A 13,035-nucleotide genomic window follows, 5' to 3' on the forward strand; every position below is an offset into this window, starting at 1 on the left:
AAAATACGTTCCCTTACCTTGAGGAGACCTCCACCTGCCTCTCAGTGGTGTCACTAGGGCTTGTATCACCCAGTACAGGAGGCCAGTGTGTCACCCCCATGATGGACCTCCTACCACCCAGTGGGTGGGGCAACGCTCCAGTTGGCGGGCATGGCAACGCACCATTGCCCTGCCCGACCCCGCTGGGGGTTTTTGGATATAATTTTTGATATCAACGTGGTTTGTTTCATTGCACTCTGCTTGAAATTATGCATCAAATGATATATAACATGGTATGGTATGGTTGGCAACCTTCAGTCTCGAAAGACTATGGTATAAGCCTACAGCCCCCGGTATTCCCAGGTGGTCTCCCATCCAAGTACTAAGCAGGCCTGACCCTGCTTAGCTTCCGAGATCAGACAAGATCAGGAGATAGTGTTCAGTATAGGGAGATGGTTGGCAACCTTCAGTCTCGAAAGACTATGGTAGAAGCCTACAGCACCCGGTATTCCCAGGTGGTCTCCCATCCAAGTACTAACCAGGCATGACCCTGCTTAGCTTCCAAGATCAGACAAGATCAGGCATGTACATGATGCTCTTAAAATACGAAGATTGTAACAATTTTGGCTGGTAATGGTGTCACACACACCTCCATGCGCATCACGTGGTACGACCTGCATCCCCCAGAGGCAGCACTACTGCCTCTTTGCCCATGCGGAATACAGCTGCGGTTGTTTTGGGCTGGCAGCCTGGATAGGATTGGGGGTGTAAAAGCACCTCTTTTAAAAATGCTCTTTGGCCGGTAAAGAGGGCCCTATACCATGTCCACCAATTAAAGAAAAACAGAAGAATGGAGAATTCCAAACCCAGCGGTTCCTCTTTGGAAAGAAGAACGGGAAAGCTGGAACCCCAAAATCCAGGCAGACATTTCAGAAGGACCCGTAAGAAAACCACCGGCAGCCTGGTAAGTTTCTTAAGAGAACCTCCAGCTTTTGAGATATCAAAAATACCTACAGTACGAGCCTTTAAAAAAAAGGAAAAAAAAAAAGCCAGGCAGACTTGGTTATGTGCTCTGATTTATGATTTGACTGTGGTATAAAGTATGTGTCTAGCTCGGGTTAACAGATGTTTTGTTAATTCCCAATTTCTCCCATAATCTGTATATTTTTGTCCCACACTTGGGCATGGTTGGCAGTGGATGATGGAGTGCTCCCTCATTAATCATGTACAAGTGGAAGTATGAGCCAGTTTTATTTGCTTCTGGAGCGCCGGGCCACATAAATTAACTGGAACGTGTGTTTCATGTATCCTCCCCCTCCTCTGCCATTCCACCCACCTTTTGGTGCAACAGGACAGTAGTTCTCAAAAGACATAATTTGGAGAAAGGACCCTTCTTAGAACCTTGCGCCATTTGCGTCACCATTTTGTCTGGCTAGCTGTGGGGCCCACAGTGATTCGGTCCCAATCCAGGCCAAACGACACATGATATTTCATGTGTCTCTTGGTGATCTTCATGAGGAAATGCTACAGCATTTGGGGCTCTTTAATCTAGAAAAAAAAGGTGCCTGAGGAGGACACACATGATTGAGATGTACAAAATTGTGCAGGGGACGGATAGAGTGGATAGACGTGTAGCATTTTGGTGCTACTTGAGGAGCAGCCTGAGATGCTGCGTTGGTGTGGCAGAGAAGCCATAGCAAGAACTAGACAACAGACACAGGTTTCAGAGAGGTTGAAAGTGCTGGAAGCAGGAGCAGGAATGAAAATCAAGGGAGAAGTGAAGTCTCCCAGCTCCTGACCCAGCTTTTTATTAAGTCTCAAAACACATGATATAAGGTTACGTAGTAGGGAAATTTCCACAAGGATACTACTTTGCTTCATACCGGCTGCCTACTAGCTAGTTCTAGCTTAACCGCAAACACATTCCTAGATAAGATTCTCTATAACATCCTGTGTTTACAGGCTCTGGGCGAAGACGCTCAGCGTATCATCAAGGCCAAGAGTGTGCTCTTGTTCAGACGCAGGTGTGCCTGCGTCATTATTGCCAAATACTGCTAAAGCATCTTAAAGCCTGTATATTCTATATTTACTACATAGAAGGATGTTCTTTTCCTCTCACACAACACCAGAACCAGGGGGACAGCCACAAAAATTGAGCGTTGGGAGAGTTAGAACAGACAGAAGAACGTATTTCTTTACCCTGTGTGTAATTAACCTGTGGAACTCCTTGCCACAGGATGTGGTGGTGGAGACGGGCCTAGATGCCTTTCAAAGCAGATTGGAGAGACTGATGGAGGAAAAGTCAATCACAGGTTACGAGCCATGATGATGGGTATATGCAACCTCCTGGTTCTAGAAGTAGGATATCCCTGAATGTCAGATGCAAGGGAGTGGCACCATGAGGCAAGCCTCTTGTTGTCGTGTGAGGTCCATGAGGCATTCAGTGGGCCACTATGAGCTACAGGGTTGCTGGACTAGATGGGCCATTGGAATGATCCAGCAGGGCTCTTTTTATGTTGTGTTATTTGTTTCTTAACTTAAAGAGTAGCCGTGGAAAGAGGAGGAGAATCAGGACTGGGACCATGGTGCACGGGGAGGCGGTATTTCACCCTTTCCCCTCATTGCAATCAAAACAAAAAGTGGTACTGTTAACCCCAGAAGCGGGACTCAGAAGGTGACCTCAAGAAAGCTGGGATGCCACCATTGTAGCTGCCACCCATCTTTGCCTCCCTTTTCTCCCCTAACCCCAGTACTACCGCTCTTCCTGGCATGATTATAGGCTTTGAAAAGGAAGAGGGGAGCATAGCAGAAGAGGAAATGGAGAAGAAGGGAGTGGGGGTTACTCTAACCCAGGGGTGTCCAAACTTGTGCCGGAGGGCCACATCATCTCTCTGACACTGTTTTGGGGGGCCAGGGAAAAAGGAATTAATTTACATATAAAATTGGAATAAATTTACATAAACGAATATATTAGAGATGGAACTTCTATGAATGAATGAAGGTCTTGCAGTAGCTCAAGGCCTATAAAAGGCCTGGCACAAAGCAAGGCCAGCCTTTTCTTCGCTGCTGCTGCATCACAGACGTGAAACAGCAAGCAGTGGAGGGAGCCCTCTTCCCATAGCTCATTTGAGAGGTCAAACAGTTGGCCGTCATGCTGAGAGCAGTTGCATCAGGCCAGCATGGGCTCCAGCAAGTCTCTGGAGGGCCATTGGAGACTGGGGGCTCCCTGAGGGCCGGATTGGTTATCCTCGAGGGCCGCAAGTGGCCCCAGGGCCGGGGTTTGGGCACCCCTGCTCTAACCTACCACTCTCTTCTCTACTTCCTTTCCCATGTCATTCCCGAAGCAGAAGGAGTGGCGGTGTCTCTTTGCATGTGCTGGTGCACCACTGGCCAAGGGGACCACATCTGGTACCTCACTGTGAGCCAATGTACCAGGTGTCATATTGTGAAGTGCCACCAATGACATTAGTCCCACTGCTCAAAACGCCCAGGTCTAGCCACTACATCATACTGGATCATCACAACAGCTTTGCTTGTTTTTAACCTGAAAGACAGACTAGAAACATTATAAATGCATAATATAAATACAATTCAGGTCTAATTTTTTGGTTTGTTTTTTGCTATTGCCTGTGAACTTAAATGGGTCGTCTTCTGAAATTTAAGAGCCAAATCACACATTATTTCAAATGTGTTTGTTGGCCTAGTTTGTTTGTTTGTTTGTCCATTCTTTCTTTCTTTCTTTCTTTCTTTCTTTCTTTCTTTCTTTCTTTCTTTCTTTCTTTCTTTCTTTCTTTCTTTCTTTCTTTCTTTCAGGGTGTATGAGTAAAAATTCAAAGCCCTCTGTTGACTCTGTTTAAACCATGAGCAAGAAAAATACCACCCCGAAACATGCAAAAGTTACACGGGTTTGGAACCCAAGTCATGCTGTTGGAGGAGTGGGCCAGAATCCCCCAAAAATACACCTTGCCTGGAGAAGTAGAATCTAACAGTGGAAAATGAGTTGTCAAAAATCCAGATTTGTTAAATTAATTAGACTTTGAAAAGAAAGGGAAAAAAAGGAACGATCGGTGGCTCTGGATAGATGTATTTAACAGATCCGACTTGATGGTTGCAATATCCCCTTCGGCAAAGAGGTGCGTTCCAGCCAAATTGGCCAAGCGTTCTTCTCCCTTGTTTTTCTAAGAGCAAACCATATGTGCAACAAGGAGGGATTTTTATGGGTAATTAAGGAGCGCTCGGAGGTGCCAGGCATCTCTATTCCTGCAAAATTAAATTAATTACTCAATAGGGTTGGAAATGAGGACTCCAGGTTGGCTGGAGCTCCCCAGCAAGGAACTGAATCTGATTAATCAAGTCAAACGGTATTTCCGTTCGCGATGCAAATCACACACTCATCTCCCTTTTGCCCTTATCATAGCTCCTCTCCCATCGCTCCCTGCAGAGGGGAATGGACAGAGCAGGGGACAGAGTGACCGGCTTGTTTCCTTTGACTCAAAATCCACCTTCCTTTCCTTTCTTCTCCTTTCTGGCCATTTGTGGCCATCTTTCATTAGTCCATCCTCCGACCCCGAAGCTGTCACTGCTGACGGTACCTCCTCGCTAATGAAATGCAACCTTTGCCAAAAGCCAGACAAAAAGGAAATACATACATGAATATTCATTTCACAGGCTCATCTTTCCCTGTCTAGGGGTTATTGGGGAGGCGAGGGAGAGGAAGCCATGACTAGGCTGTGGCTATACTTTCACCTCCGAGTGATATATGGCTTCTTCCTGTCTTCTCTCCACACGTCATTAAGGGCTACAATGCCCAGCTAGAAAGGCTGAACAATGGGAAATGGGAAGACTCCACTGCTGCTGATAGTGGAAGGGTAGAAATGAGAAAGAAAAGATCTGGTATTCAATGCGGAGCTCCGAGTCTCACGATTTGACATCAGGAATGGGCAATTTCCAGGCCCACCTTCTTGATGTTTACGTCAAGTTCTTCACACAGTGCACCGTTAGCTTGTGGAACTCACTGCCACAAGAGGAGGTGATGGCCACTACTGTTCAATGGCTTTAAAAGGGAAGGGAAGAGGTCTACCTTTGGCTATTAGTCATGAGGACTAGATACTCCCTCCAGGTTCAGTGGCAGCTTATCTCTGAATACCAGTGACAGGGAGCAATGGTGGGCCAGAGGGTTCACCATCCTCGCCTAATTATAGTTTTGTCAGAGAGTACTAGGGCATTTGTGTCCTGAACGATCATGGGCTGGTCAAATGCATCCTGCTCATCGGTGTCCCTGGACATCTGCATCTGGTTTGTGTGTGTGTGTGTGTGTGTGTGTATTTGTGATGTGCATGTGCCTGTGTGTCAGTTTCCCAGTTATTTGCAACCCACTATAACTGGGCAACTAACAGTACTCCTAATATAGATACAGGTCAGCCCTAATTATTCATGGGTGCATAACCTAGAGATTCAACTCAAGAAGGTCCTCCACCCACGTCTGGAGGGTCAACCTGTGCTCTACGGACGCAACCGGAGGTGCCCTCTGGAGGTCCTCCTTGGGCCCATCAGTGGGATGGGAATCCCTAAATGTTGCCATCTGTGGGATTCTTTGAAAGGAAACCCTGCAGATACTGAGGGCCAACTGTATACATATATTGGGACTCAAATGCCTGGAGTGCAAAAAGACAGGACACAGATGTCCAATACTGGAATGCATTTCACTGGGCTACAATTGTCAGGATGTAATGGTTATGTCACTTTCTCAGAGGCATCTGATGGGGGGAGGGACCTGAGATTCCTCTGTGATTGTCTTCAAGCTCTCTCTCTCTCTCTCTCTCTCTCTCTCTCTCTCTCTCTCTCTCTCTCTCTCAGGCATATTCTGAAAGATCTCTGATATATTAAACAGAACGCTTGACTTGCAAAACTTCTCTGCTAAGCCAGGAGTCACATTTCTCACTGCAGATTCAAACCACCATCGAGAGACTTGCAAAAGACTGCCTGCCTCCTTCTCTGCCGGGAAAGAAAGAAAGAAAGAAAGAAAGAAAGAAAGAAAGAAAGAAAGAAAGAAAGAAAGAAAGAAAGAAAGAAAGAAAGAAAAAGGATGAATGAAGAGGACCAGCACTCCTCACATCTCCCATCCCCAGCCCAGTTTCAGAAAAAGCAAAATACTGAAGGCAGAATGGCCTCCCTCTTTGCTGTCCCCATTTTCCTGTGAAAGCAGTTGGGCAGATGACATTACTTTGGACAGGAGTGGACAAAATTGTATCTGGATCCTACCATGGGAAGCTCCACTGATGGAATTGTTGACTGTTGGGCAGTCATGACAGCCACACAAATCCTGCAAAGGGAGGGGAAGGTGGCACAACTGAATTTTGTTCAGAAAACTTGTCCTCCGTGACTTTGTCTAACCCTGCTCATTTTCTGCTCTTGATTTGTGGACCTTCTGGAGATTCCTTTGCTCAGCCTGTCCTCAGCCCACAGATGTTTCTTTGCAGGGAGGTTGGACCAGCAGATCTCTGTGTCCCTTCCAGCTTGATGATTCTATGGACATCCACCTATGCCTGGGAGCAGGAAACTTCCAAACTGTAAAATGGCACTGGGAAAAGACAGGTATCAGCCCCACCAATGGTGTCACTAAGGGGTGCAGACCATGCCAGGTGACACCATCAGGAGTGGGTGACAACAAAAGTTCACCCATCTGCTCCAGAGCCCAGGTCTACCCAGACTCAGCCAGACCTGACCACAGCTGGAAAAGTCTCCTGGTAGGCCCAGCCAGGCCTGCCTCCCCTCCCGTATAGCCTGACCTTTTGCTCACTGCAAGACCAGGTCTACCAGGGGGGTAGACTTGGGCTCCACCTTGGGAAGCCCCGTAGACCTGGGTTTTGGAGCCGCAGTTGGTTCATGGGGGGTGACACCATGAGTGACCACACTGAGTGACACCAACCCTAGTGGCACCACTGAGATCCACATCTCCATGGTCCTTAGCTTCCTAGTGGGGAAGCTTCCTGGGTGCTGGTGGGGAGCAGTGATGACAGCAGTCATTTCTAACCTCGGGGGTCTGCCAGGCATGTGTGGGGATCCGTCCATGGGCCTGGGACCCGAGTCTGTGCCCCAGAAGGACCCACCTGTGGAGCTACTCCTGCTGGTGCACCACATTGTAAGACAACAGTTTGGAGCTGAATTCACTGTTGTCCTCAAAAGTCATTTGACTTGACTCCAAGTGGCAATCAAAGACATCCTATCCCCAGCATTCCTGCATTTCATTGGGACGTCCTCTCCTTAAGGAATACTCCTGCAAGGGTTGGAAAGGGCCTGTCTCCACTGGAAGATCACCTTGTATTACTTATAATTACTTAGCCTGCAAATTGCAGGTGAATTGCTGTTAATTGCTACCTCCTTAAATCTGTAGTCCTCACTCCACCCACCTCTTGGAATGTGAAATGTCAATCAGCATCTTCTCTGAGACTCTCAGCGGTGGGTGGAAGAGAATCTTCAAACAGGTGAAGAAGCCCCCCTTTGATAGTTCATATAAACTGAGTAATAGGTTGAAGACGATTGCATGCTCTTTTGTCCATCTTTTTGTAGCTTAAACACAACAGGCAAGAATACAAGCCCCCTTTGTGTCTTCAATGGTCCTGCCTCAGCAACTGTTACCCTGCACATGCCCAGTCTCGTCTGATCTTGGAAGCTAAGCAGGGTCAGGCCTGGTTAGTACTTGGATGGGAGACCGCCTGGAAATACCGGGTGCTGTAGGCTTATACCAGGGGTGCCCAAACCCCAGCCCTGGGGCCACTTGCGGCCCTCAAGGCCTCTCAATGTGGCCCTCAGGGAGCCCCCAGTCTCCAATGAGCCTCTGGCCCTCTGGAGCTTCATTGGAGCCCACACTGGCCCAACGCAACTGCTCTCAGAGTGAGGGCGACTGTTTGACCTCTCACATTAGCTGTGGGATGAGGGCTCCCTCCACTGTTTGTTGTTTCACGTCTGTGATGCAGTAGCAGCAACAAAGGAAAGGCCAGCCTTGCTTTGTGCCAGGCCTTTTATAGGCCTTGAGCTATTGCAAGACCTTCATTCATTCATATAAGTTCATCTTTAATATATTCATTCATGTAAACTTGTGTAAATTTATTCAAATTTTAAATGTAAATTAATTCTTCCCCCCGGCCCCCGACACAGTGTCAGAGAGACGATGTGGCCCTCCTGCCAAAAACTTTGGACACCCCTGGCTTATACCATAGTCTTTCGAGACTGAAGGTTGCCAACCATCTCACTATACTGAACACTATCTCCCGATCTTGTCTGATCTCGGAAGATAAGCAGGGTCAGGCCTGGTTAGTACTTGGATGGGAGACCGCCTGGGAATACAGGGTGCTGTAGGCTTCTACCATAGTCTTTCGGGACTGAAGGTTGCCAACCATCTCCCTATACTGAACACTATCTCCCGATCTTGTCTGATCTCGGAAGCTAAGCAGGGTCAGGCCTGGTTAGTACTTGGATGGGAGACCGCCTGGGAATACCGGGTGCTGTAGGCTTCTACCATAGTCTTTCGAGACTGAAGGTTGCCAACCATTTCTACACCACCTTCTGCGTGTGCAAGGCTTTCTGCATGTGCTACCTCAAAGTAGCCCTTTCAACAGTCTTGTAAGGCATTATTCCCATATTGCAGATGGGGAAAACTAAGGCTGAGAGGAACCGGCTTGCTCAAGGCCACCTACAGTAACTTCCAGCATGGTTGTGCAACAGGAAGGGAAGTTCAACTGCTGGAGATCTCCTCAGAGTGAGGAGATAGTTGTCCCCTTGCTCCTGGGTAAGCCCCAGCAGCCACAATGGGTCAGCTGAGACCTGTGCCATCAATATCGCTGGTGCAAGTTCAAGTTGATCCATGTTGGAGGATCGGTCCCAGGAAAGGGGGCAGCTCATAGGGTTGTTGCAGTTGTTTAACTGTTTTCTTGTGGATGCCTACATTGGCCAGGTATTTCTTAAGGACCTTGAGGATTGCTCCTAGCACACCAATGGCAGTAGGAGTTGTGGCTGTTTTCTTTCCCCAAAGGGGCTGTGTTTCAATTTGCAGGTCTTTGCATTTTACCCTGCACATGCCCGATCTCGTCTGATCTCGGAAGCTAAGCAGGGTCAGGCCTGGTTAGTACTTGGATGGGAGACCGCCTGGGAATACTGGGTGCTGTAGGCTTCTACCATAGTCTTTCGAGACTGAAGGTTGCCAACCATGCATTTTGGGATCTTTTTCAATTGCTTCTCCTTGATTTGATGATCTCCTAAACTGGCCCCATCAATAAGCCTCACTTGCTTCTTTTCAACCGCAGTTCTAGCTGGAGTGTCATGTTCGAATTTTTGTATCGGTCTAGATTTTGACGTCCCATAAGATTCTGACCTGCTCTTTTTCTATCACCTTTTCAGGGCGTGTGCCCCCACCTTTTCTTCTCTGAGGTTATGCCATATTTCTTGCGAAAGTTTCTGGAAATGATCACACAGGCCGACACACATTTTGTTGTCATCAATGTTAGGCATATTCTTGGGTCTATTTGGGCTGCTGGATCAAAAAATGGCATTGGTTTTGCCTGATTGGCTGTTGTTTCAGGGGTGGGGCGGTGGGGGTATGGCATACCTTACATACTGATCCAAGCAGCTTCCTCATGAGAAAGCAGCTCGAATCCGCATATAATGTGGCTATGCTGTACCCCCCAAACCGATGCCATTTTTCCGATTCAGCACCCCAAAAAATGTCCTAAATTTGTTAAAACATCCTTGGCAACCCCAAAGGTTTTTTTGGGCGTAACTCTGTATTATTATTTTATTAGATGTATGTGTAGTAATATTGAATATTATATATGTATTGTATTGAATGTGGGATGGATCTAAATGTGCTGTATGATTGTTGTATAAATGTTTTATGTCTGTGTCTTGGAGTGCATTTAAAATTTGTTGCGCAATGACAATGGAGTATCTATCAATTATTTTAATCATTATTAATATTATTATTTTGAGAATTCGTGAGAATGGATGATGGCCGGATCCCAAAGGATCTCCTCTCTGGAGAACTCGTGCAAGGAAAGCGCCCTACAGGTAGACCACAGCTGCGATACAAGGACATCTGCAAGAGGGATCTGAAGGCCTTAGGGATGGACCTCAACAAGTGGGAAACCCTGGCCTCTGAGCGGCCAGCTTGGAGGCAGCTGGACTTTGGATTTTGCTCTCAGTCTGGAGAGCAACAGGTGGGAAACCCTGGCCTCTGAGCAGCCCGCTTGGAGGCAGGCTGTGCAGCGTGGCCTTTCCCAGTTTGAAGAGACACTTGGCCAACAGTCTGAGGCTAAGAGGCAAAGACGGAAGGCCCATAGCCAGGGAGACAGACCAGGGACAGACTACACTTGCTCCCAGTGTGGAAGGGATTGTCACTCCCGGATTGGCCTTTTCAGCCACACTAGACGCTGTGCCAGAACCACCTTTCAGAGCGCGATACCATAGTCTTTCGAGACTGAAGGTTGCCAATACACAATTATTTTATTATTTTAATAATTTCTTAATATACCTCCCCTTTGCTGTATCTTTTCCAAACCAAAAATCTGCAACACTTTTTCTGAGAGCCCTCATATATTTATTGTTGAATGTGTCTTATTTTCAGTACGGTGTGAGAATATATTTGGACAATCACTAGCAAATTCCTTTCTGGTCAAGCATCTGGGCTGTCCTGAATCCCTAGAGAAAGATGATCTTGCCCAAGGCAGCCTTGTAGTTCCCGAAAACAAGCAGCACAGTACAATTCATCTCTACAGCGTTCCTCTTTGTTGTTTTTGTGACAGCAGAGTAACATGGCCGCCCCTCTGGAATGCCATCCGGAGTTTTCCCTTGAACCCCAAGGAGGAGAACTGTGTCCAGCCATCGTTAGAGTCAGCAGTGGACTAATCTCGTAAAATCCCAGTTTCTCATCTTGCTTGATCTTGGAAAATCCTTGGTTCTAATCCTGTTTAAGCCGCAGCCTAACATCCTGAAGCTTTCTGAGTCTGACTTCATCCCTTCTTGCCTGACTCTGTCCAAATGTACAACAGTGTGAAAAAAGCCAAGGCTTTGCGGAATAACCACATGGATTTCTCAGGGGGAGGGAGGACCCAACCCGCAATGCCTAATGCCGTATAGCACCTGTTAGAGAGGATGTAGGCAAGGGCAGGCAGATACATTTGTGTGTAGACCTGAAGGGACTCTGGGCGGCTGCTCTGAAAATCAATCCAGATTTGGGGTTAATTTGTAGAGGCAGTGATGCATTTGCATCTATGGCTCGCAGCTCAATCCCATCCTTTCAAACCAGGTGTATTAACATTGTCCTCTGTATGTTACTTTGCCCCAGTTTTCCCCATTGACCCAATGACCGGAAAGTTGATTTCACTCCAGTACACTGGTGTGCACTTCTGTGGCACCCTTGATTTGGCCAGTCCCTGATCTACAACGTATCAGAGGCATAACTAGAGTGGAGCCTGAGGGGCATCTGCACCAGGTGCTACACCAAGGGGGGCACAAAGCCACTCTTGCATCCTCCTCTGGGGAGAACCCAGAAGTGACTGCCTTACACCACTTACAATTCTCCCAGAGGAAGGAGTGCTTTGTGGTGGCTTTGCACCCTCATGTGTTCTCCTGCAGAGGCTCCCCTTTGAAGAGTGTGCCCCTTCAAAGGGGAACCTCCACAGGAGAACGAACAGAGGGCTTGAAGCCGCCAGCGCTTCCTCCTCCGGGAAGAACCCAGAAGTGACATCGTGATGTCACGTGACATTGTGGCATCACTGCCCCAGGTGGCGGAGATCCTAGTTACGCCTCTTCCCAAGCATCCCAATTGCGCTAGCCCTAGTCTTGTCTTTTCAAGGCCATGTAAACCGATGCGCAACTGAGCGACACCAGTGAATGCTCACCTTGGAAAACCCATGGGTCCGATTTCAATATTTATTCATCCGCTGGTTTTTCTAGTTTGCCAAACAGGCTGTGTCAATATTTAGATATTGCTGTGGGAACAGCAAGAGAAGAAAGGAGGGAAATGAAAGGATAAAACATTATATTTAAAGTTTAACCCACTTGGCTATACCAACTGGTTTAACCCATTTATTTAACTACCTTGTCTTTTTTTTTTTTGCGCGCTCTCTCTCTCTCTCTCTCAAGGCAAACAGGAATTGAACAAGGGAAGCAGGAGCAAGAACTGTTTACATGGCAAGTACGTGGAGCCAAGGGTGGGTGCCAGACATTCTGTGAATCCCTTTGGTGGTTTTTTTGCCCTGCTGCTGGGAAGAAGAATTCTCTCGCACACACGACCTCTCTTCCCATCTCTCCATCCCCCCTGCTAGTCCATGCAAAGCTTTGGGGTCCCTTCTTTGTGCATAGCTGCAGACCTTAAAGAAGACAATTCGTCATCCGAAAATGTTGAAACGGAGATTAGGGCGAGAGTCAACAGCTCTGATGAGGCTTGACACCAGCTCCGCAGGGCTCCGTTGAGACATGCGCTCTTTATCGCATTACACAGTGACTTGACTAAGCATGGCTGGGAGGTTGTTATCACCAATTGTGAATTGTCACTGTGCTTATAATTGTATACTGTCGCATGGTTTCAGGGTTTCCTGTTGCTGTTGACTGTGCTGAACCCTTGAACAACATCCAGCTGAACACTGAAAGTAAGCCTAAGAGTCCCAAACCAGATGACTACCCTGGCTTCGGATCTGGACACCTTAAAGATGTTCTCCTGTACGTTCAGCTTCATCCACTTGAACCTATGGGATATATGTGAAGCCACCATCTGCTGTATTAGGCCATTGCACCAGTCTGGTGTCGTGGTTCAGGACTTAGATCTGGAAGATCCAGATTCAAAACCCTGCTCAGCCATGAAACTTCCTGGGTGACTTTGGAACAGTCACTCACTCTCAGCATACCTACCTCACAGGGTCGTTGTGAGGACATAAAAATGTGGGTGGGCATAAAAGGATGGGCATAAAAATGTGATAGATAGATAGATAGATAGATAGATAGATAGATAGATAGATAGATAGATAGATAGATAGATAGATAGATAGATAGATAGATGGTCAT

The 13,035-nt window shown here is 47.3% G+C and overlaps 4 pseudogenes; all 4 read left to right on the forward strand.

Annotated features, from left to right (window-relative positions):
• The first annotated feature begins 7,600 nt into the window (after nucleotides 1–7,600).
• LOC136634893 (5S ribosomal RNA) lies at nucleotides 7,601–7,719 on the forward strand (annotated as a pseudogene).
• Nucleotides 7,720–8,217: 498 nt separating this feature from the next.
• On the forward strand, nucleotides 8,218–8,340 carry LOC136634872 (5S ribosomal RNA; annotated as a pseudogene).
• A 29-nt stretch (nucleotides 8,341–8,369) lies between these two features.
• On the forward strand, nucleotides 8,370–8,492 carry LOC136634802 (5S ribosomal RNA; annotated as a pseudogene).
• Nucleotides 8,493–9,031: 539 nt separating this feature from the next.
• LOC136634812 (5S ribosomal RNA) lies at nucleotides 9,032–9,148 on the forward strand (annotated as a pseudogene).
• The last annotated feature ends 3,887 nt before the right edge of the window (nucleotides 9,149–13,035 follow it).

Source organism: Tiliqua scincoides, chromosome 14, assembly GCF_035046505.1.
Source record: "Tiliqua scincoides isolate rTilSci1 chromosome 14, rTilSci1.hap2, whole genome shotgun sequence".
Classification (NCBI taxonomy): domain Eukaryota; kingdom Metazoa; phylum Chordata; class Lepidosauria; order Squamata; family Scincidae; genus Tiliqua; species Tiliqua scincoides.